Source organism: Vulpes lagopus, chromosome 4 (assembly GCF_018345385.1).
Source record: "Vulpes lagopus strain Blue_001 chromosome 4, ASM1834538v1, whole genome shotgun sequence".
Lineage (NCBI taxonomy): Eukaryota > Metazoa > Chordata > Mammalia > Carnivora > Canidae > Vulpes > Vulpes lagopus.
This window is the reverse complement of record NC_054827.1, coordinates 135,696,982-135,717,716: the sequence shown is the minus strand read 5'-3', so window position 1 is coordinate 135,717,716 and position 20,735 is coordinate 135,696,982. Positions and strand designations below refer to the sequence as shown.

Sequence of the window (20,735 nt, the reverse complement as noted above, 5' to 3'; positions counted from 1 at the left end):
ACCTAGCAAAGGCTTCTGTGTTAAGGGTACAATGGGCATTTGTCAGGAATCACTTAACAGTCTCATCCTCCCTTTTTTGGAGAAAGTAAACATGCAAAGACCTAAGACATATGCTCCGATTATTTGATTTTTATCTCACATCTCTCTACCCTTGAGTTGGTTAATTTATTTCATATATATTTTGTATTCCCAATTTAATAATATTAAATATTAAAATGTTTAATAAAGCAAACTAGGATTATAGTAAAAATAGGAAACATTAAAAACACCTACTACGATGCATTACTTCACTCCATGAATACTGTCTTACATAGCTGAGGTCATAATTTTACTAATCCTTTTGCCCTTCTTAAGTCCCATTTAACTTAATATATGGTGAACATTCTGTTTCTTCCATTTCATTTTCTTTTGGTGTTTGTCTTTGGAAAACTTTTTAGGAAGAATTGAAACAACCTATGTGTCTATGAATGAATGAAGAAGTTGTGTGAGGGAGATAGATATCTGTGAGATATATATGTATAAAATGGAACATTATTTATTGTATGTATACATATGTATATACATACACATATAATGGAATATTATTTATTGTAAAAAAAAACAAGGAAACCCTTTCATATGTGAAGCATAGTTGAGACATAAAGGCATTATACTAAAAGAAATAGGTCAGACAAAGACAAATATTGTATGATCTCACTTATATATGTAATCTTAAAGAAAAAAAAGACGATGTCTGGGTGGCTCAGTGGTTGAGCACCTGCCTTCAGCCCAGGGCGTGATCCTGGAGACCCGGGATTGACTCCCACATGGGGCTCTCTGCATGGAGCCTGCCTCTCCCTCTACCTGTGTCTCTGCCCTTCTCTCTGTGTGAATAAGTGAATAAGTAAATAAAATTTTAAAAATATAAAGAAAAAAGATGCACAACTCATAGAAAAAGAAATCAGAGGTTTCTGAGGCAGAGTGTAGTGGATGGGAAAGGAAAATTGGAAGAAGGTGGTCAAAAGGTACAAACTTCCAATTATAAGGTAAATAAACACTAGGGATGTAACCTGATGACTATAGCTAATGCTGCTTAGTGATATATTGGAAAGTTAAAAGAATAAATCCTGTGAGATCTCATCACAGGGAGAAACTTTTCTCCTTTTTTGTATCTATAGGAGAAGATGGATATTGGCTAAACCAACTGTGGTAATTCTTTCACAAAATGTACAAATAAAAAAAACACCCATCATACTACATACCTCAAACTTACACAGTGATATATAGGTCTGTTATTTCTCAATAAAAAAAAATAAGTTTCTCACAGATTTCATTTACAGAAGTGGTACCAACAACTCATCTGTGGACCAAATTTCCTTTACTTTAGGAAAATCATCAGAACATATCTTTAATGTTGGCTGAAGCCATTATTTAAAAATATAATATTCGGTATACTAAAAAAGTTGAACAAAATTTGGTCCGAGCTTGTTTTGAATTCAGAACTGATAGGAAGGTGAGTCTGAAGATGACTCTCTCCTCTCCCTTTGTCTTCACATTTCAAAACTTGGTGTACATTTTTAAATACTCTCAATAACTTTTGCTTTCCTTCTACAACCTTATCTCATACATCATCATTCTTTCCTACCTTTTTTTTTTTTTTTTCTACTTTGGGGCAGCTTTTCTCTCCTGCTGTCTTGGCTGCCACCTGTGTTCATGTATAATTGTAGGTCTTACCTGAAAGCACCTTTTTGGGTCTGTAGAATGTTCTGTGCTTCCGTTGCAGTTGAAATCTATTGTTAAGCCATCCAGTGCTACAAAGCAAAGCTCTGGGAGCCTGGGTGGCTGAAAGGCATTACACACTGCATTCTTTTGTGCAGGGGTGATTTGCTGCTCTTTCAATGGAAGTTTTCTAGTGGAAATAATTTTTTGAAGCTGGAGAAAGGTCATTTAAATTTCGCACAGATTTCCGTTTATGGGAGTAGTAGTACTAATTTATCTCTGGACCAAACTTCTTTTGCTTTGGGAAAAATCATTAAAATGAGTCTTTTATTTATGAAATATTAAAGAAACAATATCCCATTCTTCTTAAAAAGAATTGTAAAGCCAAGACTAAACTGAAGACAGATGGTTAAGAATGAAAACACTGAGGGTTTGCTTTAGACATTTAAATATGATGTATTTTAAGATTATATAATATATATTTTTATTTAACCTTCTAAACTTGAACTTTCTCTGCTGTGTTAGATGTATAGGGATAGTTCTTCAAATATGGGTGCTAAATTCTTCACATGATTTGGCCAAAAACAAGCCTAAACTTGTGTTTAGACTTAACTCTCTATGAATTCCATTCATTATTTTTTTAGTAGTGTGGCGTTGTTTTAATCCACTATTTTCTCGAAGAGAGCTTGTGAACAGAATTTTCCTGGGAGTATGCGTAGGAATGATGCTTCATACCTCATATCAGAGGAAGCGGTCAGAAAGCACCTGGACCAAATGCTGGTATCTTATTCATGATGCTCTTTTTGAGTGAAGTCTCTCAGAATTTAGGAATTTTTCTATCATCCATTTTAATTTTCCCCTATCAGTATTTTCTGTTTCCAAAAGAAAAGAAAAATCTATTTCCTCTTGTCTCTGTGTGGTGGGAAATTAAGTCGTCCTTGAAAGTGGGAAGCAACTAGTTCTAGGTCCAATATGGACCTCATTTAGGATGGAGATTTCTAGGGATCCCCTTTAGTGGAGGTTGAACAGACTTCCACCAACTTGAAGTCCTGATATCAGCTTTTATATTTATAGGTATATATTTTTTCTAGTATCCCATTCTCTTATCTTGAACTTTAAGCAAAGTGCCATACAGAAGGCTGCTATCCTATGAAAGAAATCATGGAATCTTCTCTATGAATCATGCTAATGTTCTCATTTTAAAACATTTCTGGCAGTTATAAGAGTTTTGATTTCCTGGGTTTGACAATAATGAATGTGCTGTGCATGGGGGTATGTGTGTGTGTGTGTGTGTGTGCACATCACCTAATATGTGTCAATAACAAGTATATCACCTAATATAGAATGTTTTTTAAAGATTTTATTTATTTATTTATTCATGAGAGACACAGAGAGAGAGAGAGAGAGGAGAGAGGTGGAGACACAGGCCAAGGAAGAAGCAGGCTCCACGCAGGGAGCCCAATGTGGGACTCGATTCCATGACTCCAGGATCACACACTGGGCCAAAGGCAGGCGCTAAACCGCTGAGCCACCCAGGGATTCCCTAGAATGTTTTTATATGCTGAATTTAAGTTTATAAACTCTTCAACTTACCACCTTTCTCCCCTTTATTTCTTGATATTTTGATACATCTCAAGTGGACAGATCACAATAACATAAAAAGTCCTAGTTAGGGGTAGTACGAAACAACACAAATTACATAATAGAATCTCCATCATAAAAGCAAGATTTAAAGGACTGAGCTTTTACTGTTCAGTATTGCCTCTTACAAATTCATTCATTCATTCATTCATTTCATTCATTGGGTGCAGATATCCTCCCATAACATCCTCCCACAGCTATGGCAGCAATAGTGCTACAGCTGGGAAACCTGTTGTAGTGCAGCATGCTGTAGGGCAGAAAGGAGAGAAGAGGAAGTATGGCCCTGCTTGGAAGTACATCCAAGGTGTTCCTAAATACACACACAATCAGAGAAGAGTGCGACTTGGCTGTTTGGTAGGAATGTCTTACTTTCTATCATTGGCTTATAAGTTATATAAAGTTGTTTTTCAAAAAATTAAAATGATAGCTCTCTATGGTAGAGTAGAAACCTCAGTGCTGAGGGATCAGATGAATGTCTCAGAGTGTTATCACGCATATATTTCTCCTGTGATGACGTACCTGGTCCTGCTTCTCTTATGCTTTATTTGAAATAAAGTACTTATTTGATAAAAATTAAATGATGGCAAAGAATCCAAAGAATCCAAGCCCATCTTATACTTTTTGAATGTAAATAAATATTTTTCTAATGGGAAGAGATTTTTATCACTGAGAGAATGGTTTCATTAGTTGCCATTGGTGAATCACAGTAGATTATTTTTTAATTCCTAATTTAACATGTGGCAATAGTCCATTTCACTTTCTCTGAGGAGTGTGATTCTAAATTTGCCTGATTCTACATATGGTAAGTTGGTGATCAGATGACATCTCTGCAATACCAACAACCTGGTAAATTCAGTTAGAAGATCGACCTGTCAGGGAAAAATGCAGTCAATCTGGATATTCGACAAGAAGCTGGAATGATGTCCAAATGACTGAAATTTTTATTGAGTTGTCTGATTTGTTTTGGCATTTTGATGACACAGTCTATATTTACAATTTTCCTCTAAGACTATCTCTTTTGTTTTTTTTTTTTTTTAATTTTTTATTTATTTATGATAGTCACAGAGAGAGAGAGAGAGGCAGAAACACAGGCGGAGGGAGAAGCAGGCTCCATGCACCGGGAGCCTGATGTGGGATTCGATCCCGGGTCTCCAGGATCGCGCCCTGGGCCAAAGGCAGGCGCCAAACCGCTGCGCCACCCAGGGATCCCTCTAAGACTATCTCTTATGTTGGGTTTCTAGTCTTCGATTCCAGAATAAAAAGAAGCAATTTTAATCAGCAGGCAAGATGCTCTTTATTACATTCATTCATTTATTCTGAATTAAGAAAGATAATTTCTATTTTCATTCATTTTTTTTAAAGTTTCGTTAGTTTCAGGTATACAATATAGTGATTCAACATTTCTCTACAATACCCAGTGCTCATCACAGGTGCATTTCTTAATCTCCCTTCAACTTGCTTCATTCACTTTTTAATGGTGGAGTCTCCATACACTCTTAGTTATTAAATTGGAGATTAAAAGCATTAAGGGAATGTGTAGGCTTGCTTTTCCCCAAATCATTTAAAGACTTTGGGACCCATATTTGGAGAAATGTCCCCTTATATCAAACACAGCAGAAAAAGTTCAAGTTAGCAAGATTAAAGGAGAGAGAATTTAGTTTGCTTACTATTAGTTTCAACTAATATTAAATTATCATGTCATCTGTGCCAGTCATTGATTATTCTATAAACTACTATTATGGTAACATGTATTTATCACTGTCCATGTGCCATTGATCAAATTGTTCTTTGTGTTATGTTATTTGCTTCTCACAATATGCCATTTATAATGAAAATTATTATTTATAGTTGAGGAAACTAAAGCAGAAGTGTTTAAATAATATTCTGAACCTTACAATTCAAATAACTACGAAAGCTTGGGTAAATATGGAATAGATGAGTAAGATCCTGCTACTACCCTATAGAAACTTGTAGGATAATAAGAATTTGAGATACATCACATACAAGTTTCTTCACTACCCTTTGCACCATCGGAATTTGGATTCACAGATTGCTTTATTCTGAACAAGCCTGTTCAGTTTCCTAAACATATTTCTCAATCAGTGAAACTACCTATTTCATAGGTTTATTGTGAGAGAAAAGTGGTATAATGGTTGTGAAATGCTCAGTAATCTAAAAACTGATGTCATTATTGCCAGCCTCAACAGCCATGATAATACTTTAATTTGTAAGATAATTATTGACCTCAAACTGATGAAATGATTAACTTAACTCCTATTTTGACTCCTAAAGTTTAAAGATACACTTTAAGTAAAGTGTGGGGACACACTTATTAAGTGAATATGTACCTTGTGGTATTTCTCTCTCACTTCCCCCCACCTTCCTGTCTCTCTCCATCTCTCCCTCCTTCTCTTTTTCTTGACGTTCAAATCTCCTGTATCATTAGGTATTGCTGGGTAACCAACAATCTCAATGCTTAAGAGCTTGAAACAACCAACATTTATTATTTCTCATGAGTTGAAGGGGTGTCTGATAGAGCATTCTGCTCAACCTGAATCAGGATTGGCCGGGGGCTGGCTGGTCTAGGATGGCTTCAGTAAGAGTGACTTAGCACTGTGTTAGATAATTTCCCGTCTTTGAGCAGCTTAACCCAGACTTGTTCTTAAGGCAGTGACGGACTTTCAAGAGAGACAGTGAAAGTTCAAAAGGTCTCCGGGGGTCTACCCTGGAGATGTACATCATCACTTCTGGACACTGTATTAATCAAAGAAAGTCACAAGACCAGCCCAGATTCAAGGAAGTAGATTAAGAGACTTCTTTTGAAAGATAATTTCAAAGTTACACTGCAAAGGGAATGCAGAGAGGTGTAGAGAAGAGAGACCACTTTTTTTTCAAATGATCTCTGAGGCCTCCCATGTTTAGCACCTACCAATTGGTAAATTCTCCTTTATGGCTTTAATCTCTTACCTGCTTAATAATCTTTGGCTAAGGTGGCCTTCAGTTTCAGGAAAACTTCTGTTTCCTTATGCTTTTACTTGTTTGAATCCACTAGTGTTCTTTGTTATTGTATGGCCCTTAGTGAACATATTATTTATGTTTCTTTCCAGGTTGTCATCCCTCACTTTTGACCTCAGGTATCTCCACAGGCTGGTCTTTGCTGCTTCCAGTGCTGCATGTGATGGCTTCAGGGCCTGGGTTCTCTGGAATCAATCTAGCAGAGATCTGGCTTAAAAAATTCATCACTTCCTGCTGTACATCAGGGACCAGAACATTATTACTTGCTTTTATAGACCTTAAAATCAGAATTGTGGATTTATGACTCATTGAGGCTTAGCAAGCTGGAGGGATGGTGCCTTTATCATATCTGTTGATCTAGTAATCTCTAATTCCCTCAATTGTATCCCTCCTATTAGATTTCTAAAGCTGTCTGCCAGGCCAAAGTGGTTTTTTGAGTCAGAAAGGAATGTTAGAATTTTCGTCCTTTCAATGTCATACTCCATTTGGGACATTACAAAACTTCATGAATCCCACGAGTTATAAATCTTTGAAAACACAGTTCTTTTTATTTATTCATTCAATCATCTTCCACCTAGATTGATCTAGATGAGCCAACTGGGAGATTCTAGTAAGCATCTATGGCTGCACCTGAACCCAAAGACCTAGTATTGATGCTGAGGCAGAGACACGTATTTCAAATCTTACCCTCTTTTATGGTGACATGAAAAACTTTTTAAAGAATTAGGCACTAAATATGTGTGGTTCCAAAGTGTCTGTCATGCCTTACTTCCTTGTTTACCCAGACATGTAACCACTGTTATGTCTCTTGCATATTCCTCCAGAGGTTTTTTTTTTATATATACATAAATACCAAGAAGTTATAAATATACAGTTGACTCTTGAACATGAGTTTGAACTCTATAGTTCTACTTATATGTGTATTTTTTTATAAATATAGTACAGTACTGTAAATGTATTTTTCTCCTTCTGATTTTTTTAAATTTTTTTTAAGATTTTATTTATTTATTGATGAGAGACACACACACACACACAGAGAAAGAGAGAGAGAAAGAGGCAGAAACGCAGGCAGAGGGAGAAGCAGGCTCCATGCAGGGAGCCTGATGTGGGACTCGATCCCAGGCCTCCAGGATCACGCCTGGGCTAAATGCAGGTGCCAAATCGCTGAGCCACCCGGGCTGGCCTCCTTCTGATTTTCTTAATAACATTTTCTTTTCTATGGCTTACTTTATCTTTATTGTAAGAATATAGTATATAATATATATAAAGTATGTACCAATCAATTATATTATTGATAAGGCTTCTGGTCAAAAATAGGCTATTAACTGTTGTTTTGGGAGAATCAAAAGTTATAACAGATTTTTGACTGGTTCGGGGGTTAGAGCTCCCCAGTCCTGCATTGTTCAAGGATCAACCCTAGTTTTATTTTCTCCTCTTTTTATGACAAATACATCTTCAAGACTTCTGTGCAGGTTTTTAATTTTTTTACTTATTATATCTTAAAGATCTTTTCATGCCAGTCTATAGATAGACTGTAGCTCCTTTTTTTAATTGTAAAGGTGCATAATAGGTGTATAATTTATTTAACTAAATTCCCCTACTGATAGAAATATAGGTTGTTTTCAATCTATTGATAGGATACATAATGTGCCAATTCTTCAATAAGCTTGAACATAAATTGTTTCACATATGTGCAATTGTATTTATAGGAAGAACTACTTAAGTTGTAGCTGCTAGATTAAAAAGAGTCTGTATATTTGCAAATTTTATATACAAGCATACCTCATTTTATAGCACTTCACTGTGTATGTTATGTTTCACAGATACTGCATTTTTTATAAATTGAAGGTTGGTGGCAACCGTGCATTGGATAAGTTTATTGGTGCTGTTTTTCCACAGCTTATATTCATGGAATGAGTGACTCATCTGTCACATTTAGGTAATTCCTACAATATTTCAAACCTTTTCATCATTATTATATTTGGAATGGTGATTTGTGATCAGTGGTCTTTGCTTTTACTATTGTAATTGTGTTGGGGTGCCATAAGCCATGCCCAATAAGATGGTAAACTTAATGGATCTTGTGTATGTGCTAACTGTTCCACCAATCAGCTATCCCCATCTCTCCCCATATCCTCAGGCCTAAGATAGAACAATATTGAAATTAGGCCAATTAATAACCTGTAATGGACTCTAAGTATTCAAGTAAAGGAAGGGTCAGTCATTGCTTCAAAGTTCATTGTTGTATTATTTTAAGTAATTGCCACAGTTACCCCAATCTTCAGTGATCATAACCTTGATCTGTCAGTAGCCATCAACATCAAGGCAAAACCCTCCACCAGCGAAAAGACTATGACTCACTGAAAGCTCAGATGATGGTTAGCATTTTTAAGTAATAAAGTACTTTCTAATTAAGGTATATATATTTTCTTTCTTAGACATAAAGCTACTATATATTTAAGAGACTAAGTAGAGTATAAATATAACTTTTAGGGGCAACTGGGTGGCTCAGTCAGTTAAGCATCTGCCTTTGGCTCAGGTCATGATCCTGGGGTCCTGGGATTGAGCCCTACATAGTGCTCCTTGCTTCTCAGGGTTGGGAGAGTGTGCTGTTTCTCCCTCTCCTTCTGCCTGCTGCTTCCCCTGTTTATGCTCTCTCTGTGTCAAACACATAAATATTAAAAAAAAAATGCTCTAAGGAAACAAGATACTTATTTGACTCACTTTATTGTGATAGTCATTTTATTGTGGTGGTCTGGAACCAATCCCACAATACCACTGAGGAAGTATGCCTGTACTTCCGAATATAGAAATCATACAAACCTACATTAACACCATCAATGAATAAGTGTATCAGTTTCACCAAACCTTAGCAATAAGGTTCATTTTCAAGCATTCTATTTTATTTTTTTCCAATTGGATGCATAGAACACAATACCTCATTGTAATATTAATTTACATTTTCTTTTCTTGGAAATAAAATTGAATACCTTTTATATGTTTAATAGCTATTTGTGTTTCAAATCCTTGTAATTGCCTATTCATATTCTTTGGATTTTTGATATTTATCTTACGAATTTCTAAGCATTCTTTACATAATAGCCTTTGAAACATAAGTTTTAAATGCTTTTTCTCAATTTATCTTTCATCCCTTTATTTTGAAAGTAATGTTCTTCTTTTAGTTTTTGCAATACAGAAGTTTTACACACACACACTATCAAATGCATCAATCATTTTCTTTATAATATCTAGGCTTTGAGTATTGGTAAGAAAAACTTTCCCCAATCCAGGGTTTAAAGATATTTTCAACATTTTATTATTTAATTTAAAAAATTGAAGCATCTGAGCCATTTGAGTTATATTCTGTTGTATGATGGAAAGTGCAGACCAGAGTTACTCTTTCTAAATGTTCATCCAGTTGCTCCAACAGCATTTATTGCATCTCTCCTTTCCAAACTGAGGAAGTGCCATGTGTTCCTGCCTGGCTTAGTTTTTATCATTGAGTGTTAAATCTTTACCAATTTTTTTTTCCTGCATCAGTTGATATAATCCTATAATTTTCCATTTTCATTTATTAATATGGTGATTATGCTGATTGATTTTCTAATGTTGAGCCTGTTTTGCAAACCTGGAATAAATCGCACTTGGTCATGAGTGTATAATCCTTTCCATACATTGTTCTATTTGATTTGCTAATATTTTGTTGGGGATTTTGCATCTATGGTCATAAGAGATATTGTTCTGTCATTTTCGTTTGTTGTATTGCCTTTTTTCTGATTTTGATATTTAGTTAATGCTGGCCTTTTATAATGAGTTAGGAAGTCTAAGATTATGGAAAACTAGTATAATTTCTTTCTTAATTGTTTGGTAAAATTTATCACTGAAACCATCTGGGCCTGTTGCTTTTTTTTATAAAGTTATTAATTATTGATTATAAGGCTATCCTTGTCACCTATTTTTCCTTGTTTGGGTTTGGATAGTTTGTGTCTTTCAAAGGAATTGATTCATTTCATCTAAGTTGTCAAATTTGCAGACAGAGTTGCTCTTTGAATTTATTAACCTTTTAATAACCTTGACAATCCCTTTTCCACTTTTTAAATTGATAATTTGTGTCTTTATCCTTTTTTCTGGGTTAGACTAGCTAGATACTTATCAATTTTATAGATTTTTCAGGTAATCATCTTTGGTTTTGTCTATTTTCTTTTTTTGCTCTTTTCAACTTCATTGATTTTTTTGCTCTAATTTTTTTTTTCCTGTTTCATTTTAGGTTCAAATTGCTCTTCTCTAGTTTTCTAAGATGAAAACTCTTGTTATTGATTTAGATCTCTCTTATTTTCTAATATGTTCACTTCATATTATACATTTTGCTCCAAGCACTTTGTTTACTACATTCTACAAATTTTGATAAGATGTAATTTCAGTTTATTATAATTTAAAATATTTAAAAAATTGTTTGACTCATGTGTTATTTAGAAATATGTTACTTATTTCCAGATACTTAGATATTTTCCTGTTACTGGTTTCTAGTTTAATTCTAGTATGATGTGAAAACATACTTTGTAGGATTTCTATTCTTTTAAATTTGCTCAGCTATGTTTTATAGCCCAGAATTCAGTCTATCTTGATGAATGTCTTATGTAAACTTGAGAAGAATTCTGCTATTGTTGAGTGGAATGTCCTGTGAATGTGAATTAGATCAAGTAGACTGATAGTGATGTTCATATCAATTGTATCCTTAATGATTTTCTGTCTGTTTGATTTATTAATTACTGTAAGAAGAGCATTGAGCTCTTCAGCTATAATAGAAGATTTGCTTGTTTCTCCATCAGATTTTACCTCACTTACTTTAATTTCCTTTTGTGAGGTGCATTTATGAATATTATGACTTTTTGGAGAATTGATCTCTTTTTTTTTGAGAGAGAGAGAGAGACTGAATGTGTGTGCATATACACATGTGAGTGGGGTGGAGGTGGGAAAGGAGGGATTGGAGGCAGGGGCAGAGGGAGAGAGAAAATCATAAGCAGGCTCCATATCCAGTGTGGAGCCCAATGCAGAGCTCAATCTCATGACCTGAGATCATGACCTGAGGCAAAATCAAGAGATGCTAACCAATTGAGCCATCCAGGCATCCAGAGAATTGACTTCTTTACCATTGTGTAATATTCCTTTTTATTCTTAATAATCTTCCTTATTCTGAAGCCTACTTTGTGTAAAATTAAAATAGGTATTCCAGTTACCTCTTGATTGCTATTTACATGGTATATCATTCTCTATCCCTATCCCTTACATCTCTCTATCCCTGTCTTTTAACCTGAGCTTATACTTAAAGTGGGTGTCTCCTAGATATATATATATATATATATTTGGGCCTGAAATTTTCCCTTTTATTTGGCATATTCAGAACATTCACAGTTTTGATTGACACATCTAGACTAGTCACAGCTCCTTTCATTGTCTCATGATTTATTCTTTATAAGCTCCTGAGTTTGTGCTTTGTGCTCATCTTCTTAGAAGCAACTGTTTTATTTTTTTCAATTTGTATAGAAATGGTAGATCACTTTTTTTCTATTTTGAGCAACATATTTTCTAATAAATGGCTTTTAAAGATACGTTTATACAGTTTGCTTTTTCTCTCAATGATTTTTTCCATTCTTTCTACTACAAATGAAGTATCAGTTCTTTTTCTCCTACTCTTCCTTTTCCTTTGCTCTTTCCTTTCTTCTCATCCTTCCCTTTCTCTTTCTTCCTATTCTTCCTTTTTCTCTTCTTCCTTATTTTTGTCACTCATCTTTGAATAAATTAGATTTTCCTGAGCCAGCTATATACAGGGTATGGCTTGCATCAGTGAAGGGAAAGTCCTGACTAACCTTTCAGATTTCCTAAAGAAGGAAAGACTTGTTTTCCTGGCTGCCATAGAGGCAGTGTTTAGCCAGCCTCCTTTGTTCTCTGATTCTAACTACATCCAGAGTTAGTTTTTGCCATTAGCACTGTCATCCCAAATGTTTCAACAATCCCAGAAAGGGACATGATCTATGTTTCTCAAGGTCAGTCCCTGAGCTTCAGGATATGCATGTATGACTTGTGGTGTTTGCGATGTCTATTAATAGTAGGCTTTTTTCATATCCCATGTACCCCCTCCTTTCTTCCTTCACACTCTTCTCCATCTCATTTTTGCTCACCTCAGCTCTTGCCTTAGTCCTCAGAGTAAACCTTTCATAGCCAGAGAGTGTATTCTGGGATCACTCTCGAAGGTTTGCTTCCTTTAAAAACCCTTTACATTCCTCTCTCCCTTTTCTACTGTGGTTTGACCAGTCTCAGTTGTGTTTAAATTTTAAATATGAAATTTACATAATCTGGTTTATTAATTTTTATTGTTTCTATTATTGTTTTGCTTTATTCACAGATGGAGAGAAAGATATTGAAATATGCCACAAGTACTCATACCATATAATTTTTTTTTTAATTTTTTTTTTTTTTTTTTTTATTATTTACGATGGTCACACACACACATACACAGAGAGAGAGAGAGGCAGAGACATAGGCAGAGAGAGAAGCAGGCTCCATGCACCGGGAGCCTGATGTGGGATTCGATCCCGGGTCTCCAGGATCGCGCCCTGGGCCAAAGGCAGGCGCCAAACCGCTGCGCCACCCAGGGATCCCTTTTTTTTTTTTTTTAATTTTTTTTTAATTTATTTTTTATTTTTTTACCATATAATTTTTATAGAGAGTTTTCTCAGAAACCACAGCTGTTTTTCTCACAATATGGATTCAAGCCACACTGATTAAAGGGACATGTTGGAAATTTTTTTTAACAAAAATAGTCTGGAGTATGAATAGAAAAAAGTGAGATCTTAATTCTAGTTCCTCTTCAACAGGTGTCTTTTCCACCCTCATGGAGATTCAAATATTAAGGATCTAAAAATAAATATGAGAGAACACAACTGCCAAATTCTGACTCAAATGTAAATACTCAGTTTCCACCAAATGTCAAGCCCTAATATACTAAAACACATTAAACAAACCTTCCTTTTATGACATATTATTAAGCACACTTTAACAGTTAAAAATGAGGTGGCATATCAAATTGGCCTGGAGATCGCCTTATAGAGAACTGTGATATACTATTGAAGCTGAGAATCATCATGTTTATTATTTTGCTTGTCACTGCTTAAAACTGCAAACATTTTAGGAAGATGATGGAGTAGGAGGTCTCCTTCCATAGACATACTCAAGCAACAACTACATGTAATGCAATCCAGTCGGAAAATGATCTGAGACAAGTAGAGCAGATCTTCCATTCCTCAAGATATTAAAGAACAACAACAAAAACCTACACCAAAAGGGCAGGAACGGAAGAGATGTGATAGGGAACCAACCCCCCACCCATGTGACAGAAACCCACAAGTAGGAGGGATATCACAAGCATGGAAGCACTCCCTGAGAAGGGGATCAAGTTTCAAATCAGGCCCCCTGGCCCTGGATCTGCACTAGGAAGACAAGCCCCCATAAAGTCTTGCTTTGAAACTCATGGGGCATAACTCCAACAGCTTTGAAATTGGCAAGATTTAATTCTGGGAGAACAGGAGGATTAAAGAAAACTGAATCTCTACTCTTACTTAGAAGGACAGCATGCTATATCCCTTTGACCAAGACCTAGTATGGAAGTAACAGTTTGAAAAGCATCTGTTGTATATATGAAGATTGATTAATTTTAGAACATGTGCCAGAGGGACAGGGATCTGCAGAAGTTTTCTCTGTGAATGGAGGTGCTACTGAGCACCATTTTTCTTGCTTTCTTTCATCCTAGCTAGCTAGACACTTGCAGGAAACAGTTCTGACACTCCCCATCTACCTCACCAGCACTAATTGCCCAACCCAGGTGCTCAACCGTGGACCCACCCAGTGAACCCGTCTTCCCCAGCAACTGCCCCTTGCATGTGGCTCCTAACTGACCATACCCAGCAGGTGGGGTCAGTAAGGACTAGCATGCCCTAAAGTGACTATTGCCCTGCCACAACTGGTAGGCAGCCCTAGCCAGGCCTGATGCAACTTCTGCCTCAGATAGTGGGGAGCTAGCCCCACTCAGCAGCTATGGATATGCATGTATGTGCCTCTCACTCAACTGCATCAGTGGCTAGTCCCACCAGGCCGTGCACCTGCAGTGGCTGCAATGAGGCCTTTCAGTCAGCTTTGCCAGAGGCCTGCTCTGCTTGCCAGTCTGCCTGTAGTAGTCAAGGTTGATCATTGCAGGTACCTGGACTAAGGGCCAGCCCTGCCCACCATAGCTCATGTAGCAGTTGCAGTTCAGCCACAACAGTAGAGCACACAAAGCACACCCAGGGGACACCTCTGGAATGTCTGGAGCATTGCTCCATGACTAGGGGCATTGCTGGATGGGGCACCAAAGGACATCTTCTAAACAAGTCCACTTCTATTAAGATTAGGGATGTAGCTGACCTACTCAATACATAGTATTGAGGGAGCCAATACACAGAGAGTCACACAAAATGAGGAGACCGAGAAATAGCCAAATGAAAGAAAAAGGCAAAATTCCAGAAAAAGAGCTAAACAAAATGGAGATAAGCAATCTATCTGATAGAAAATCCAAAGTAGTGTTAATAAACCTGAGAGAAAAGTGTATAAAATCAGTGAGAACTTCAACAAAGAGATAGAAAATATTTTTTTAAATCTGCCAAAATTGAAAAATACAATAACAAAAATGAAAAATAAATCGAAGGGAATGAATAGCATATTAGAGGAGGCAGGATAATGACTTAGCAATCTGGAAGCGTAATCACAGTTGGGTCATAAAACAATTCTTAATAAAATAAATGAAATCATGTCATGCATCTTTTCTGACCAGAAATTATGAAATAAATTACAAGGTAAAAAATAGAAAAACACAAACATGGAGGCCAAGCAACCAACTGGTCAACAACAACAATGATAACAAAATAGAGCAGGATTTTTTTTAAAAAAAATACATGGGATAAATAAAAACACAATAGTCCGAAATCTTTGGGATGCAGTACAAGCAATCCTAAGAGGCAAGTTTATAGCAATACAGGTCTACCTCAAGAAGCAAGAAATAAATCTCAAACTATTTAGCCTTATACCAAAAAGAACTAGAAAAAGGACAAGCAAAACTCAAAGCTAATAGAAGAAAGGAAATAATAAAGATCAGAATAGAAATGGAAGTAATAAAATATAGAGAAAAACTAAACCAAATAAAAAACAAAAAATAGAAAAGATCAATGAAACTGAATGCTGGCTTTTGGAAAATATATAAAAAAAAGGAAAAAGGGATATGATTCAAATGGATAAAATCTGAAAATAGAGAGAAGTTGCAACCAATACCACAGAAATACAGGAACTACTATGAAAACTAATATGCCGACAATTGGACAACCTAAAAGAAATGGATAAATTTCTGGAAATATATAGTGTTCCATGACTCAATCAATAAGCAATAGAAAATCTGGATGGACTAATTACTAGTAGCCAAATTGAATTGGTAATAAAAAAAACTTCCAAAAAATAAATGCCCAAGACAGAAGGCTTCACAAGTGAAATACATACACACACACAATGGAATGTTAATCAGCCATAAAATGGAATGACATCTTATTATTCACAATAATATGGATGGACCTGGAGAGCATTATAAGTGAAATGAGTCAGAGAAAGATAAATACCATATGATTTCACTCATACTTAGAATCTAAGAAACAAAGTGAAAAAAACAAGAAGAGACAGAGATAAATATAGAGAACAAATTGATTGTTGCCAGAGGGGAGACTGGTGAGGGAATAAGAAGGTGAGGGGCAGCCTGGGTGGCTCAGCGGTTTAGCGCCTCCAGTATGCCTGGAGATCATGCATCTCCAGGCATGATCCTTGAGACCCGGAGTTCAAGTCCCACGTCGGGCTCCCTGCATGGAGCCTGCTTCTCCCTCTGCCTGTGTCTCTGCCTCCCTCTCTCTCTGTTTCTCATGAATAAATCAATAAAATCTTTATAAAAAAATAAAAGGAAGAAAAGTGAAGGTAAAAGAGGTATATATTTCCAGTTACAAAAAAATAAGGCAAGGGGTTGATAAGTACATCATGGGAAGTATAGTCAATACTATTGTAATAATTTTGTATGATGACAGATTATTATTATGGTATTTTGTAAAGCATATAATAATCAAGTCACTGTTGTACACATTAAAATAGTATAACAACTATTTTTCAATTGAAAAACTGTAAACATATTTATCTTTTCAATATTAACTTAATCTTCATTTTATCAACATATTTACATATAAATTAAGGAAAACATTATTCATAACATTTCCTTTGTTGCTTCCATACATTTTCAAAATATCCTTTGTCTCCCCAGTTCACTTTTGGCTTTTTCAACACAAGCAATCTCCAATAATCTTTATACGCCTAAAGCAAATTAATTTGGACTTAGTCTAATAAATCCTAGGATGGGATTTATTTTTATCTATTTTTTTCAATGATTTGAAACCATACTGATTGGTAGGTACACAGTGATACTATTTTTATTTTAATAGCTATTGGGTTCTTACTGTGGAGAGAAGGATAATCTATGTAAACATCCTAGGAAAAGAATAATCATTTTTACTGACTAATTTAGTTTAAATAAAAACTTCTGAATCAGTAGTTCACTATAAGGGACATGGGTAAACTAAATCTCTTTGACAAGGTAAAAATTCCATGACTTTCAAAAATTATATTTTATATGTGGAATTTTGCAACTTCAATCCAACAAATAAGCATTGAATTCTGACTCTGATTATGGTTAGGCTAAAGATACAGCATTCCTAATGAAAAATTTGGGTATCGGATTATCATATAATTCTGAGACACAAAGTAGATTATAAAAAGGAACACAGGAAGTCACATTCAAAAGAATGAAAATGGATCATCATCTTATACCATACACAAAAATCAACTCAAAATGGGTTAAAACTTGAGCATAAGTGGGACACCTGGATAGTTTGGTGGTTGAGCATCTGCCTTCAGCTCGGGGCATGATCCCTGGACCAGGGATCCAGTCCAGCATCGGGCTCCCTGTGGGGAGCCTGCTTCTCCCTCTGCTTATGTCTCTACCTCTCTCTATGTCTCTCATGAATAAATAAATTCTTAAAAAATAAACCTTGAACATAAAATCTGAAGCCATAATACATAGAAAAAAACATAGGTGGTAATCTTGAGATTGTTCTTGATGGCACTGGTGGGGAGGGAGTTGATGCCAAAAGCCAAAATATCAAAAAATTAACAAATGGAACTGTATCAAATAAAAGTTGCACAGCAAAGGAAACTGTCAACAAAATGAAAAAACAACCCATTAAATGTCAGAAAATATTTTCAAATACTATATCTGATAATGGGGTTAACATCCAAAATATGTAAAGAACTCATACAACTCAATAATAAAACAAACAATCCAAATAACAATTGAGCAGTAGGGGTGACTGGGTAGCTCAGTCAGTTAATTATCTGACTCTTGATTTCAGTTCAGGTTAGGGGTGTTGAGATTGAGCCACATCTCAAGCATTTCGTTGGGCATGGGGCCTGCTTAAGATTTTCTCTCCCTCTCCCTCTTCCCTTTTACCTCCCCTGCCATGCTCAAGTGTACACATTCACTCGCTCTCTCTCAAAAAAGAAAGGGTGGGGGAAGAGGCTCTGAATGGACTTTTTTTTATCGAAAAGAACATACAGATGGACAACAGCTACATGAAAAGGTGCTCAACATCACTAATAATCAGAGAAATGCAAATTAAAATCACAATGAGATATTACTTCATACCTATTAGAATGGCTAGTATTGAAAAGACAAGAAATAACAAAAGTTGGTTAGAACATGGAGAAGAGGAAACCTTTGTGGGAGTGTAAATTGGTATAGCCACTGTGGAAAACAGTATGGAGATTCCTCAAAAGATGAAAAATAGAATTGCCATACGATCCAGCAATTTCATGACTAGAATTCATCTGAAAAAAAAAGGCAACACTAACTCAAAATGATGTGTATACCTCCATGTTTTTCGCAGCATATTTACATAGCCTATGTATGAGACAACCTAAGCGTTCATCAATAGATATATGGATAAAGAAAATATTATAGATACATATATAATAGAATGTTATCCAGCCATTAAAAAAGAGTGAAATCTTGCCATTTTTGACAATATGTATAGACCTTGAGGGCATTTTGGTAAATGAAATAAGTCAGACAGAGACAAATACTGTGTGATCTCATTTACATATGGTGTCTTTAAACACATAAAAACAAGCTCATAGATACAGAGCTACAGAGTGCAGATTGGAGGTTGTCAAAGGCAGGGGGTGGGGGTGGGTAGTGGGTAAAATGTGTGAAGGGGGTCAAAAGGTACAAACTTCCAGTTATGAGATGAATAGATTTTGGAGATCTAACATACAGCATGGTGACTACAGTGAATAACACTGCATTGCATACTTGAAGGTTGCTAAGAGAATAGATCTTAAAGGTTCTCCAGAAAAAAATTTTGTGACTATATATGGTAATGAATGTTAACTAGACTTATTATGGTGATAATTTCACAATATATACAAATATTGAATCACTATGTTGTACACCTGAAAATAACATGTTTGTTATATGTCAATCATATTTGAGGTTTTTTTTTTAAAACACAACTTGCTGACATAAATTCCTAAAAAATTACACAAGATAGTAACAAAAAAAATCTTTCCAGTTTTGGAAGAGAATGCAAGAAGACATGCAGAATCAGAAAGTTTTAATGAATTAGGTAATATTCACGTGTCAGACGAAATTTGTATTAACATCTTTTCTTTTTTGTTTTTGTTTTTTTTTGATAGGTGAAAAGAAACAACACAATTTTAAGTGGAAAGAAGAAAAAAACGTATAAAGTCACTGTGAAACCAAAGTCAGATTTCCAGTGAGAGATATAGTAAGCTATATAGTATGTTATACTAAAGTATATAGCAAGATATACTAAGCCAGACATTATAGTAAGATATATAATATATTTTATTGGAACGTAAAATACCTGGAAAGTTATATTCAGAAATGATACTTGTAATTTTGGACACTGTAATTTTAAGTAAGCTGTTTCCACAGAAAAAATTAGTTGTTAATAGTTTTAAGAAAGATAATGATGAGATCAGAGCTTAGATTAGAAAGAATGCATTTGTCATTTTTGGAGCAGAATTACTTGCATAATGGGCAAGTCAGATGTATTACAACCAATTAGGATTGATTTTCTTGGCAGGAATTAGGAGGAAATGTCTCACAAGTATGGTAGGTTGACCATATGTTATCTCCACCCCTGCAGGAACCCACAATGATAATTTTTAAAAATGAATGTGGTTATATAGATAAATAGAAGAGAGAGATGCTTTTGTAGATGGGTAAATTGTGAAGTTATAAAATCAAAGAGTTTGAAGGCACCTACATGTTACCTAGACTAATAGGCTCACTAAAGTTCAGCCTCAACAATTGGTTTCCAAAATCATGTTTTAGGGCATTGCTAATTACCTAAAAGTTATCCTTTATATTTGATTGAGTTCTATTTCTTAGAACCTTCTTATTTTGCCTTCTGGCACCACATACACCAAGTGTAATTCTGTTACTAGTAATAATACATAAATACTTGAAAGTTCTTTTTTTAACTTTTCCTCTCCTGAGTTCTCAAATTCATTCAGTGATGTCCAAATGACATGATATGAGCCCATTCTCTACCTGATTAATCTCCTCTCAGGATGATCCAAGTGGCTAGTAGTCTGTATTTTAATATTTTGGTGTACAATGCTAAGGAAAATTATCTAGGTATAGTTGGTCAGAGGAAGGTTATTCTACGTCTTTTCCCTGGAAATTTTTCTAAAATTGGAATGTCTCTACAGAGAATAATGCTTAACTTTAGCCACTCTCTGTCACTTAAAATATTTTTAGAGATATAATCTTGGGATCTTTTATTCTTTTGACCAATATGCTGACAAGACCCACATTATTATAAATACAGAGCCTTTAATTAAATATTTTCAGTCCCTTGGGACAATATATCATTTCATATGACAGGCCATCATTCCTATATTTAATTTACTTTACTAACATGAGAGAAATGAATAAAAATGTTCCATAGATAAGAACTTGATTTTCTCCTTCAGGGTACCTCAATCAGAGGAGCACAACCTCTTCCAACCATTCTTTAAAGTCAAGTTGATTCCAATTAGACATACTATCAACCAGTTTCAATTCAACACTCTGCACGGTATCAGCAATGTAACAAACAATGAGAAGATAATGTCCTTGTCCTCAGTGTGGCCAGTTTTGGGAGAAGACAAAGATAGAAATGAAACTATTAAAAATATAACAC

The 20,735-nt window shown here is 35.3% G+C and overlaps 1 pseudogene; it reads left to right on the top strand.

The window, feature by feature from the left end:
* The window catches only part of LOC121488872, a 36,874-nt pseudogene extending 28,603 nt beyond the window's left edge, over positions 1-8,271 (top strand).
* Positions 8,272-20,735: the final 12,464 nt, after the last annotated feature.